Source organism: Lactuca virosa, chromosome 9 (genome assembly GCF_052849685.1).
Source record: "Lactuca virosa cultivar CGN04683 chromosome 9, Lactuca_virosa_CGN04683_v6, whole genome shotgun sequence".
In the NCBI taxonomy this organism is placed as follows: Eukaryota; Viridiplantae; Streptophyta; class Magnoliopsida; order Asterales; family Asteraceae; genus Lactuca; species Lactuca virosa.
In genome coordinates this window covers 153,403,113-153,415,716 of record NC_136434.1, presented here as the reverse complement: position 1 = coordinate 153,415,716, position 12,604 = coordinate 153,403,113, and the positions used below count along the sequence as shown (strand labels likewise).

At 42.1% G+C, this 12,604-nt stretch overlaps 1 pseudogene; it reads left to right on the top strand.

Moving 5' to 3' along the window:
* The first annotated feature begins 476 nt into the window (after positions 1 to 476).
* LOC145135600 (L-type lectin-domain containing receptor kinase IX.1 pseudogene) lies at positions 477 to 2,783 on the top strand (annotated as a pseudogene).
* Positions 2,784 to 12,604: the final 9,821 nt, after the last annotated feature.

The following is a 12,604-nucleotide window of genomic DNA, read 5'->3' as shown; positions in this document are numbered from 1 at the left end:
GTATGGTGCCATCAACATACCCGAACAGGTTGTTTGTAACCAGAAAGGGCTGTAACATAGTTTTCCAGTAGCCATAGTTGTTTGGGGACAAAGTAAAGGCAAATTTATGAGAGTTGTGGGCTGTTTTCTCTGCAGTAGTGAATGCTGTGAGAGGCGCCATTGTATTGGCTAATGTCAATGTGTACTGATCGACAAGAGAAAAGAGGAAGAAAGAGTAGAAACAGGTGCAGGTTGATGTGGATGATTGTAGCTGTCTAGTGCGGTTGATGATCTTGAGGGCTGCTGTGGCGCCAATTTTAGGGTTAGGGAATAGCGGCTCTGATACCAAGTTAAATTGGTAAAACGTGAATTGTATATCTTCTCAGAATGTCACGATTACATAAGTATTAATAATAGATATATTTACACTATGATCCCTCTAGAATATAAACATGTAATTAATGCCTAATATATATAACATTTGTCTAATAGCTGGTTTAGGCTAGCACACTTCCTCATTCATGCATATTCCTTTAATTGCCAAGAACAATTTTTCTAGCAAGTTTCCAAGGTCATGGTCGTGTCAATGTCAAGAAGCCATCTGATTACATACATCCTGCTGGTTTTGATCCCTAATGCAGCTTCAATTACCTTTAATTTGCCAAATATCCGTCCAGACAATCAGAACAGGGACATTGTAACAGAAGGTGAAGGAGCTTATATCTCCGACAGTGGAATCCAGGTGACCCCAGATGGAATTGGTTCTATTCGAAGCCAGAAAGCAGGTCGGGCTACATACATCAAACCGTTTCATCTTTGGGACAACAGATCTAAAGAGCTTGCAAGCTTCTCTACCAATTTCACCTTCCAGATTGATTCATATGGGGATTCAATTTATGCTGATGGCCTCACCTTCTTCCTGGCAGAGAATAATTCTGTTATATGTCGCGGTGGTGCCATGGGGCTTCCAGTCGACGCAATAACCATTGTTGCCACAAACCCGTTTGTTGCAGTAGAGTTTGATACTTATTTTGATGATGGTTGGGACCCAGTAGGTGACCATGTAGGTATCAGTATTAGTTCTCTTACATCTGTTAGGCATCATGATTGGCTTAGTAATATAACTGGTGGGGAGGTGTGTCAAGCTTGGATAACATATGATTCTGTTTCGAAAAATCTTAGCGTTTCTTTCACTGGTTTTAAAGATGATAAGCCACTTGTGTACACAGTTGATCTCAGGAAGGAGTTGCCAGAATGGGTTATTTTCGGGTTTTCAGCTGCAACTGGAGATTTATTTGAGAAAAATAACGTAAAATCGTGGAGTTTCACGAGTTCTGATTTACTGGTTGATGAAAACAAGACAATGCCAACAAACCCACACCCAACAGTGAGTCTGCACCCGAACCCGAACCCGAACCCGAACCCAAACCCGAACCGGATCCCGAACATGGCCTCGAACCCCAGCCCAGATCCAGTGGATCACTCCAAGAGAATGGTGCGATTAGTATTTGGATTAGTGGTTGTAGTTGCTTTGCTTGCTGTGCTTGCCTTGGTGCTATGGAGGAGGAAGAAAAAGAAGAGTCTGAAAGATGAAGATAATGAACTCGGATTTGATATTGATATGAACTATGAATTCGAAATGGGCACCGGAGCAAAAAGATTTTCTTACCAAGAATTAACTCATTCGACCAGTGAATTTTCCGAGAACGAGAAGCTTGGTGAAGGAGGTTTTGGTGGGGTTTATAGAGGTTTCTTGAAAGATTCCAACACATATATCGTAGTGAAAGGGTATCAAAGAGTTCCAAACAGGGGATCAAGGAGTATGCATCGGAAGTAAAGATTATTAGCCGATTGAGGCATAGAAACCTTGTCCAACTCATAGGTTGGTGCCACGAGAAAGGCGTGCTCCTCCTTGTTTATGAGTTTATGGAAAACGGAAGCTTAGATTCACATCTCTTTAAGGCAAAAAGCTTGTTGACATGGGGGACAAGGTATAAAATAGTCTGTGGGCTTGCCGCTGCTTTAATGTATCTACATGAAGAATGGGAGCAATGTGTTTTACATAGAGATATCAAATCGAGTAATGTGATGTTGGACTCAAATTTCAATGCTAAGCTTGGCGACTTTGGGTTAGCTAAGTTGGTGGACCATGAGAAAGGCTCACACACAACACTATTGGCTGGAACCTTGGGTTACATGGCTCCAGAATGTGTAGTAACTGGGAAAGCAACCAAACGATCAGATATATTCAGCTTTGGAGTCGTTGCACTGGAAATTGCTTGTGGGCGAAAACCCATTGAGTACTTGGCTCCCGAAAAACAAATAAGATTAGTACAATGGGTTTGGGAGCTCTATGGGACCGGGACACTTTTGGAAGCGGTTGATCCGCATCTAGGGTCAGATTTTGAGGAAGAAGAAATAAAGCGGTTGATGATCCTTGGGTTATGGTGTGTGCACCCTGACTCAGATTTTCGTCCATCAATGAGACAAGCAATTCAAGTACTAAACTCAGAAGCATCCGTACCTGTACTCCCCTCAAAGATGCCAGTCGCCTCTTACGTGTCTTCGCCCATTTCTTCTTCATATAGCGATGCTTCCATCATCAGAACCCAATCATCATCAAGCAACAAATTTGACAAGGGTCGTTCCTAATATTAAAAACCAAGCCTACGTCAAGTGGTCTTAGCATTATTATAACTATTGTGGTATTTTTCTGTAATCTAGTGATTAATATTGTTGTTAGAAATAGAAACAGACAGATAGATGTATGGATGCATACATGGCGGATCGGTTGATTTTGAAGGTCCCTTGCAAAAATTAAAAATAGGCTCCAATTGTAATTGTTTTATGCAATTAAAACTTATTTATATATAAGTCGATAATTTGTATAAAACTAACCAAAACAAAAATTGTCAATAATCAGACCTATCTGTTATTAATCTGACGCTAATACTAATGATCAAAAAAAATTCATGGAACCCTTAAAGGCTCAAACGACACTATCTATCTATCTGTGTGTGTGTTTGTGGGGGCGTTTCTGTTCGCCAATTGTTTCATAACAAATATATGTCTTCTTTCTATTAGCCAATTTTCTTATACAAGTCGTACTGTTATAGGTTCCTATTCTTTATACTATTGTTGACGGTTAGTGGAAAACCGTTTTCAAGGTCACAGCCGTTCAAACTCCCCCGAGTTTCAATCACAGCCGTAATAACTCACCATTTACAGTTTTCCGGCGGTTCTCTTCGCTTCCTGTTGATGGCTCCCCTACCTCCCACGTTCCGCTTCTCTATAACTCCTTCCACGATCTCCCCCTTATTTCTCTCTTGGCTACGCGATTGTGTGTGAAGGTTTCTTTGATTGGAGTATAAGAAAGACCCTCAACTCCCTCGGTCCTTTTCTTTCCCGTTTACCACAACCTGTTTGATTCAGTTGAAATTTGTTGCAAGTTCAAGGCTACAGCACAAAGCACTCCGTATTCAACTGGTATCGGGGAGAGATATTTATCCAGTTAGATATTTATCCAAGCAGATCCCTGACAACAAGAACACCTGGTAATTTCTTTAGTTCTTTTAGTTGCAATTTCAATTCCTCTTAACATCGGGTGGACAAGATTTGTGTTCCTCTTTTAATCATTGGGATTTGATGAATTATATATTTTTTGTCAATTTCACGGAAATCGCTCTACAATTGTCGCTTCCTCGAATTCAATTCCAGTCATAAAAGGTTGAGAAAGATGAAGACTGGAAAAGGAGGCTAACGGACACCCTCGCCACCTTCAGAAATAGGAGATCGCCCTCTAGAATTGCAACGCCTTGGAGTGAATCGCAACCTAAATCAATCTCGACGTACATCGGATGTCTGTTGCCTTTTACTGAATTTGTATCATGTTAATTTCTGCATTTTTTTCTTGATTTCGTTAATCGTCTTCCTTAATTTCTGCATTTCTTTCTTGATTTGTTTATTTTAGGCCTTGATCAACTTTGGTGCATTTTCTTGGGGTTCAGTGAAATTGTATCATGTTTCAGTAGAGTTTGAACAACAATGGGCAAATAGGAAAGTAGACTGACGGAAGAATGAAAGTTAAGAAAATGGACATGTTTATGATGAACATACTTCAATTGATTTGGACTATTATAGTACATGTAGAAAGGCTTTTCCTCTTAAAAGTTTTATTTCATTTATATTTTTTTCCAAGAGTTTTATTTCATTTATATATTTTTTTTCCAATAATGTGTTGTTATTGTTGTTGTTCTTTTTATTTACTATTTTTTTTTTTTTGGAAAATGAAAAGAATGAAATCAATAGTTAAAAGGGTGTTCTTAGATTATAATTTACAAGGCTAATCATACCATGATGTAGAAAAATATCAAAATCAAATTTTATTTCCATTTACATTGAGACCTTACTTGCAGGTTTTGGGGCATACGTAATCTCACTGTCCACCAAGTGTTTGATGAAAATTTATATTCATTTACTTCCTATGAAGTTCGAAATTGAGTTGTATATTATTTGATGAAAATTGTAGTTGTCACATAATTGAAGTTGGGTTATCTGTTTTGGAAAGTGGCATTTAGATTACTTCAAAAAACATAGCTAGCCAGGGGATAGCCATAAGAGGATCGTTAAAGGATCAAGTAAATTGAGTAAAGAGCAGGAGGATGAAAGCCAATGGCGACTTCTGATGGTAATTATACTTTGATGACAAAATTGCAAAAATGGTCCCTGTGGTATGCATTTTTTTGGGGTTTTAGTCCAAAACCTGACTTTTTTGGATTAGTGGTCCTTTTGAGCTAGTTTCCTTGCGGATTTGGTCCCTCGGTAACTGAAATGACTGTAATGCCATTCTGATTTATTTTTTATGTTTTTTTCTATTTAATTTAAATGAAAAAGAAAATAATTAATTAATTTGGGTGTAACGACCCAATTTTTCAAAGAAATTTTTAGTTTTGAATAGTCATATATATTTCCATATTTTAAAAAATCCAACCATAATTGCTTTCAAAACACATGTCAAATACAACTTTTATTTCAAACATCAGAGTGTCCATAAAACGCATGGGAGAGAGTGCACGTCGCGCCATCACGCCTTACCTTTGCCCTTGGGATCTGAAGTACCTGAAACAAATCCACAACATGTAAGATAAATGCTTAGTGAGTTTCCCAGAGCATACCACACACAAAATACACATATCACATATCATGTTAGCTATAAAAGCTACCTATAACACATAAATCATGCATACATAAATCTGTAAGGATGACATGGGCTCCCCCAGGGTCTTACACCTTCGTGCTACGGGCTACCCCACATGGTCTTTACCTAGGAATTCCATGGGCTACCCCACATGGTGTTACATCCAACGTGCCATAGGCTACCCCACATGGTCTTTGCCGAGGAATGTCATGGGCTACCCCACATGGTCTTACATCCAATTGCTACGGGCTCCCCCCGGGGTCTTCCATGCAATAAAACATAATCACATAGCATATAAAATCACAGAAATGACTAACACATATACCATAATCACATAATGGGCCGGCCTTGGTGCCTTAGACCCATAGGTATGGTGAGAAGACTCACCTCTGTCCGAAGAATCTGAAACTGCTCTCCTAACTGTCTGTAACCTCCCGTGCTGAATAATAATATTAACCTATGTTAGGACATCACATAATCAAAGGGAAACCCAAACCCCAAGTCCTTCCATGAAGGCCCAAATAGCCTTTCTTTGTTAATGGGCCCAAAGCCCATGACTAAAAATCATTAATGGGCCTCTTGGCCCAATAAGGCCCTACCATAACCTCGATGGCCCAAAACAGATAAAATGGCCCACTATTCGCAAAATGCAACAAAGTCCAATAACTAAATGAGGCTCAACAGCTCAAAGTCCCAAACAGATCCAAGCCCATCTGTGGTGCGTATGCTTAGTAGTGGCGGAACAAGAAACTTTTGTAAGGGGTTGCACAAAAAAAGTCCCGATAAAGGATAGTAATATATATATATATATATATATATATATATATATATATATATATATATATATATAAATTATGTCTTCGTTAGATATATCAAACTAATGTAAAAATTTTACATTTGACATCTTCATTAACCTATTCTTAAAATACAATTTCATTACATATAACTTTAGCGTTGAATTAATTTGTTGTTGAGTTGGGTTAATTGGTACACACTGTCACACTCCATCTTTATTTATTAATTAGTGGGCCATTTCTTCTATTCAATGGGCTACTAAATGATAAGATGGTTTTTTAATTTAACCTTTATGGGAGCACACTTGATTTCACAGGTTCACACTTGAAATATCTATCTAAAAAATTTCAATTTTTCACTGCATGTGGGGAGTAAATGAGGGGTAGCACGTGCTACCCCTACCAACACATTAGTTCTGCCACTGACGCTTAGCGTACCACCCTGGTACGCGCAGCGTACTGGGTCTCTGGGACTTACGCGCAGCGTACGCTAGGTTACGCCCAGCGTACTAACAGATTAAGCACTTTCTCCATTAAGTGCTTAATACTCGATTCCCTTACGTCCAAAAGTCAGATCTAAGCTTATTAAGACGACCTAGGGCATAAAGTTGGCAACTTTATGCCTTTGCGTGTCTCATATACTCCCAACACCCCCATTAAGACCTTTCTAAGGTTCTTAACCCATGCATGAGGTCAAAATACCCATCAAGACTCCATTTTTATGTTGCAACCGGACCAAAGGAGCTCATATCTGACATTTCCATCCTCTGGAGTTTCTCAACTCACAAGAGAAGGTCCAAAATCAACAAAGGGGACCAAACTACAAAAACCCTAGCTAGATCTAGAGATTAAGATGGAAAGGTCCAAGCTTTATACCTCCAGAAGCTCCTCAAGGTCGACTATATGCAGATTCTTGAAGCCAAATCACACTCCAATCTTCCTTGAGAACTTCTCCTTCTTAAATGAACACTAAAAGGACCACAAATGCACTCTTAAAGCTCAAAATGTACTCACAAATGGTATTAGGGTTTTCAAAGACGTTTCAGGGTGAAGGAGGTTGTTTAGGGTGAGGCTCAAATGAGTTAAGGGTGTTTATATAGGTCTCAAGTACGGAAATTAGGGTTTGGACATCTGGCACGTACGCCCAGCGTACGTGCTGCCGCTCCGCGATCTTTCATGCCAAGTACGCTAAGCGTACTCATAAGTACGCCTAGCATACTTAAGGGATTCTTATGACATATTTGAAATACTTCAAGGGCTACAAGGTCATACCTGATTTGGAGTGTTAAAACTCTCCCCCACCTGAACTAGACTTCGTCCTCGAAGTCCGTAGTTGCGAACAGATCGGGGTAACGTTCCCGCATCTCCTCTTCCGGCTCCCAAGTCCATTCGGAGCCTCTTCGGTGCTACCATTGCACCTTTACCAGCTTCACCTCTTTGTTCCGAAGACCCTTCGTCTTCCTATCTAAGATGGCCACCGGCCTCTCGATGTAGTTCAGGACCTCATCCACCTGAATATCATCCAATGAAATGACTGCGGACTCGTCAGTGACACGCTTCCGAAGCTGAGACACGTGGAAGGTGTTGTGAATCTGGCTAAGCTCCTCTGGCCGATCCAAGTGATATGCCACCTTGCCCACCCGGGCCGCGATCCTGAACGGGCCTATGAACCGAGGCCCCAACTTGCCTTTCTTTCGAAACCTGATAATTCCCTTCCAGGGCGACACCTTTAGCAACACAAAATCCGCCACCTGAAATTCAAGATCTGATCACCGTCGGTCGGCATAACTTTTATGACTGCTCTGCGCGACCCGCAGCCGGTCGCACACCTGCTGGATCAGCCCGGTGGTCTTGAGCACTACTTCAGTGCTTCCCATGACCCGGTGCCCAACCTCGTACCAACAAACCGGGGTCCGGCACCTCCGACCATATAACATCTCGAATGGAGCTCGGTCAATACTGGCATGATAACTGTTATTGTACGAAAACTCTGCCAGTGGAAGGTATGTGTCCCAACTACCTCTAAAATCCAACACGCATGCTCGAATCATGTCCTCCAGTGTCTAGATCGTCCTATCGCTCTGGCCATCAGTCTTGGGGTGATATGTCGTACTAAAATGTAGCTGAGTACCCAGTTCCTCATGGAACTTCTTCCAGAACCTGGATATAAACCGGACATCCCTGTCAGAGACTACCGACACTGGCACCCCGTGCCTAGCCACTACCTCTCGTACATAGATATCCTCCAACTTCTCTACGGATATACTCTCGGAAATCGGAATGAAGTGGGCACTCTTCGTCAGTCTGTCTACGATCACCCATATGGCGACCACACCCCTCGCAGTCCTGGGTAACTTCGTGATGAAGTCCGTAGTGATCTCTTCCAATTTCCACATGGGAATGGGTAGCGGCTGAACCTTGCCATGAGGCCGCTGATGCTCGGCCTTGACCTTCCTGCAGGTCAAACACCGCTCCACGAACCCGACGATCACCCGCTTCATGCAGGGCCACCAATAACTCAGCCTCAAGTCTCTATACATTTTCGTAGCCCCTATATGTATAGAGAACTTGGACTTGTGTGCCTCCTCTAATATCCTTTGTCTCACTCCTCCATTCACCGGTACCCACACTCGGCCACACTGTGTTAAAAGGCCACGGCTATCCTTTACAAACGAAGGATATTGTCCCCGAATCCGCTCTATTTTCTAATTCTCCTTCTTCACTCCCTCGACCTGGGCCTCTTGATCATATCCAACAAAGGAGAAATCACCGTCATCCTCATACAAATGTTCCCAATCGGGGACCCTGTCGTCTTACGGCTTGTAACACCCCGTTTATTTAATAAATAAATTAATTAATTAATGAACGTATAGTAGCCCTAAAATCAATAATTATATAACAGGGTGTTGGTCTCGAGGGGCTAATTGTCATAAATCTAGAAGTTGAGGGCTGAAGGGTAAATTTTGGACCTTAATTGAAAAGAATTTGTCAAGTAAGGGGCGGTTTTGTAAATTCTGGATTAGTTTAGTAAAGATTTTAGAAGATGGGGGCTGTCTAGTAAATCCGGTCTTATTGTGAAATAAATTTATGGATTCAGGGTTTAAATGGTAAATATTGGCCTTGCTTTGGAAGAAAATGTGAAGAGAGGGACAATTTGTGGCATTATGTAAAAATGCTTATGGGCGTCGGGTATATAAGGAACAAACCCTAACCCTATCGAGCATTTTGGCAGCCGTCACTCTCCCTTTTCGCCTCCAGCGCCACCATCCACCTCGTTCACTTTTCCGATCGTCTAGCACAATCAGCGTAGTCCTCATCACCGGAAGCATTGAAGACCGGCAGGAGATGGGAGCAACCGCTGCATCAGTCGACGACGAAGCCGGGAGACAGCAACCGCCACCGTCGTGCCTTGCTGTCGGCGACAACAAGATCTATCGGCGAAGTTGTGAGTGCCGTTGCTATCTCTCCGTCGCCATCCTCTTCTTCTTCTCGTTTCTTGTCGCCATTATCAGTCACACTCAGCTGTTTCCAGTGTTGTGTTGACCACCACCGCTCCGGAACTCGTCCCACAGCAGCCAACAGCCAGCCGCCACCGCCAGAACAACCTACATTCAGTTTTCCGGTTGAGATTCACCACCGAGGCACCAACAGCAGGGTTTATTCATGGAGGTCTGTCGTGGTGATCTTTGGAGACGTCTGTGTGTGCGTATAGCTGTAGCTCTCGGAAATGGCATCACCACCACCATAGGGTGGTGGCTGCTGCCATGCGCCACCGCCGGCCACCACAGTGTGGCTGTGTGTGTGCGTGTGTGTTATTATTAATGTGTGTGTGGGTGTGTGTTTTCGAGTTCTACATTGTAATGGTGCCAAAATAATAATAGAAATCAAAAACCACCACCGTAGGGTGGTGGCTGCCGCCATGTCGGGTGGCGGTGTGCTTTGCCTTTTTTTTTGATTGGTTGGGATGCTTGAAACCCTAATGGGCCTAATGAAGCCCTAATGGGATTAGTGAAACCCTAATGGGCCTAATGAACCCTAAATTGGTCAAAGGACCTAGCTATTGGTCCTATTGGGCTAAGATGGGTTGGAAACCCTAATTAGGGTTTAGAAAACCGTAATATTGGATTTATGGGCTTGGACTTATCGAGACCCACAATTGAGCCATTGGAATGCAAGTGTGTATAAAGCCCAATCACACCATATGAGTTATTTAGAAGAATGATGGACTGAATGGATTAAGTCCTTAATGGGTTAAGTGAGAACACTTAACTCTAATCGTCATTTTATGTGAAACCCAAATTTCACTTGGGTTTATTGTTGGGCCTTGATGATTGGGTTATTAATGGGCATGCAAGATCAAGCAAATGGACTACAATAATTAATGGGCTTTGTGGTAAGGCCCATATGAGGAGTTGGGCCCAATTTGGAAAATTGGGCCATAGATGGGCCATAGTTTGCGCCTTTATGATTATGAGATATTGGGCCATTAGAATACCGAATGTTGGACTAGACTTTTTGGTTGGGCCTTTGAATAAGACATGTAAAGGCTTGGGCCCAATTTGGAAAATTGGGCTATATGTTGGGCTTTGAGCCATAGTTGGACTTTTGGGCCTTTGGATTGGGCCTCGGGCTTGAATCAAGCCAAGTTAGGGGTAGAGTAGCCTTTTACCCCAAGCATGGACTTATGATTTTGAGTTGGAACCCAATTATTAATTGGGTATGTTGACAGTTCGGGAACCTGTCAACCAACATTGGAGTTTTATCTGCGGGACTTCAGCAATGCCAGGTGAGTTTTCTCACCATACCAATGTGTCTAAGGCACCAAGGCCGGACCATTTTATGTTATGTGGTACACTAGCTGTAGTAGAGATATATGGTATGATAGTTAGATTTATGCTAAGTGGTATGCTAGTGATTATATGATACGTGTTATGCTAGTTGTCTTTGTGATACTTGCATGGAAGACCCCGGGGGGAGCCTGTGGCATTGGATGTAAGACCATGTGGGGTAGCCCATGGCATTCTAGGTAAAGACCATGTGGGGTAGCCTATGGCATTGGATATAAGACCATGTGGGGTAGCCCATGGCATTCCTAGGTAAAGACCATGTGGGGGAGCCCATGGCATTGGATGTAAGACCATGTGGGGTAGCCCATGGCATTGGATGTAAGACCATATGGGGTAGCCCATGGCAGTCCTAGGTAAAGACCATGTGGGGTAGCCCATGGCCCTTTTATAGGCTTTATGTATGCATGGCTTATGTGATATATGTAGCTTCTATATCTAATATGATATGTGTTATGTGGATTGTGTGTGGGGTATGCTCTGGGGAACTCACTAAGCTTCGTGCTTACGGTTTACAGTTTTGGTTTCAGGTACTTGTTTTCAAAGGAAAGGAGTCGGCTTGATCGCAGCGCATCACACTATGTTTTCCGCACATTAGATCGTTGGGATTACACTCTGATATGGTTTTTTGATAATATGTTTTGATTATTGACACTTTGGTTTTGACATGAGATATTAATATGAATGTTTTTATACTGATGGTTTTATATAATAACTTAACACAAATCGAAATTTTTGGTCTTGAATTTTGGGATGTTACAAGTTGGTATCAGAGCCTTGGTTTGAGGGATTCGGGCACACTCCCGGGTGTGTCTGAACTCAAACTAAGGACTTGGTATGAAAAATTTTCAAAAATAAAATCCTTTTATAAAAGGAGTTTGAAAAGAATTTGAAAAGATAAATGAATCTTGAAAACAACAAAGTGTGTGATGCGTGCAATCAGCCGAGCTCAAGTATGTTTCCCAGAATGTCCACATATGTTGTCTGTTATGATTTGATTATGAATCTGTGAATCACATGCTAGTTAGGGCTAGGGGAGACGCTTGTGTATGTTGTATGAGCTAGTAGACTTGCATGCTACTGCTGAGTAGTCAGCAATAGGTTGCCCTGATATGTGATGCTTATAGCCGTGAGAGTATTGGATGCCATGCTGGAATGAGAATGATAATTGGTACTTGTAACTGCTATGTGTATGCTTTTAAAATTGTATACGGTTAGGATCTTATAGCCTTAGAATAATTGATTTGGCCTTATTTCCTGTTCCTTGTTTGGTTGTGGTCCTAGGGTAGAGTCCATTATTCGACAGTCTATTAGATCCTGTTCTGTGTATAATTTGCATGCATAAGGCAGCTGACAGTGAGGATGGATGGATGTGGATAGCACGAGTTGTGGTATGTGGGCGGAATGTTCTACGATAGTTCTTTGGATCGGAGTGTTACTGCACGAATGTTGCTTGCTTTGTGCTTTGTGGAATTCTTGAGTGATGGGAGTCAGCTACTAAGTGGATGTGACGATATCCAGGAGGTGGATGGCTGGCATCATGGGGAGTTCTTCAGCAGCTGATGGCATGGCGAGGTTAGAAACCTAGGAAAGCCTAGGATATGATTCAACAGGTTAGTAGTGAAGACTAGTGAGACTTGGGTGCATCAGTTTGAGGAAGTGACTTGGAGGATTCAGGAGGATTGCCGAGGAAAGTATGGATAGGTGTGGAAGGTAGGATTGGGCCCGTAATACTGAAAGCACAGGATCCATACTCGAATCGGTGAGAGTCTTGGAGAATTTGATAAATT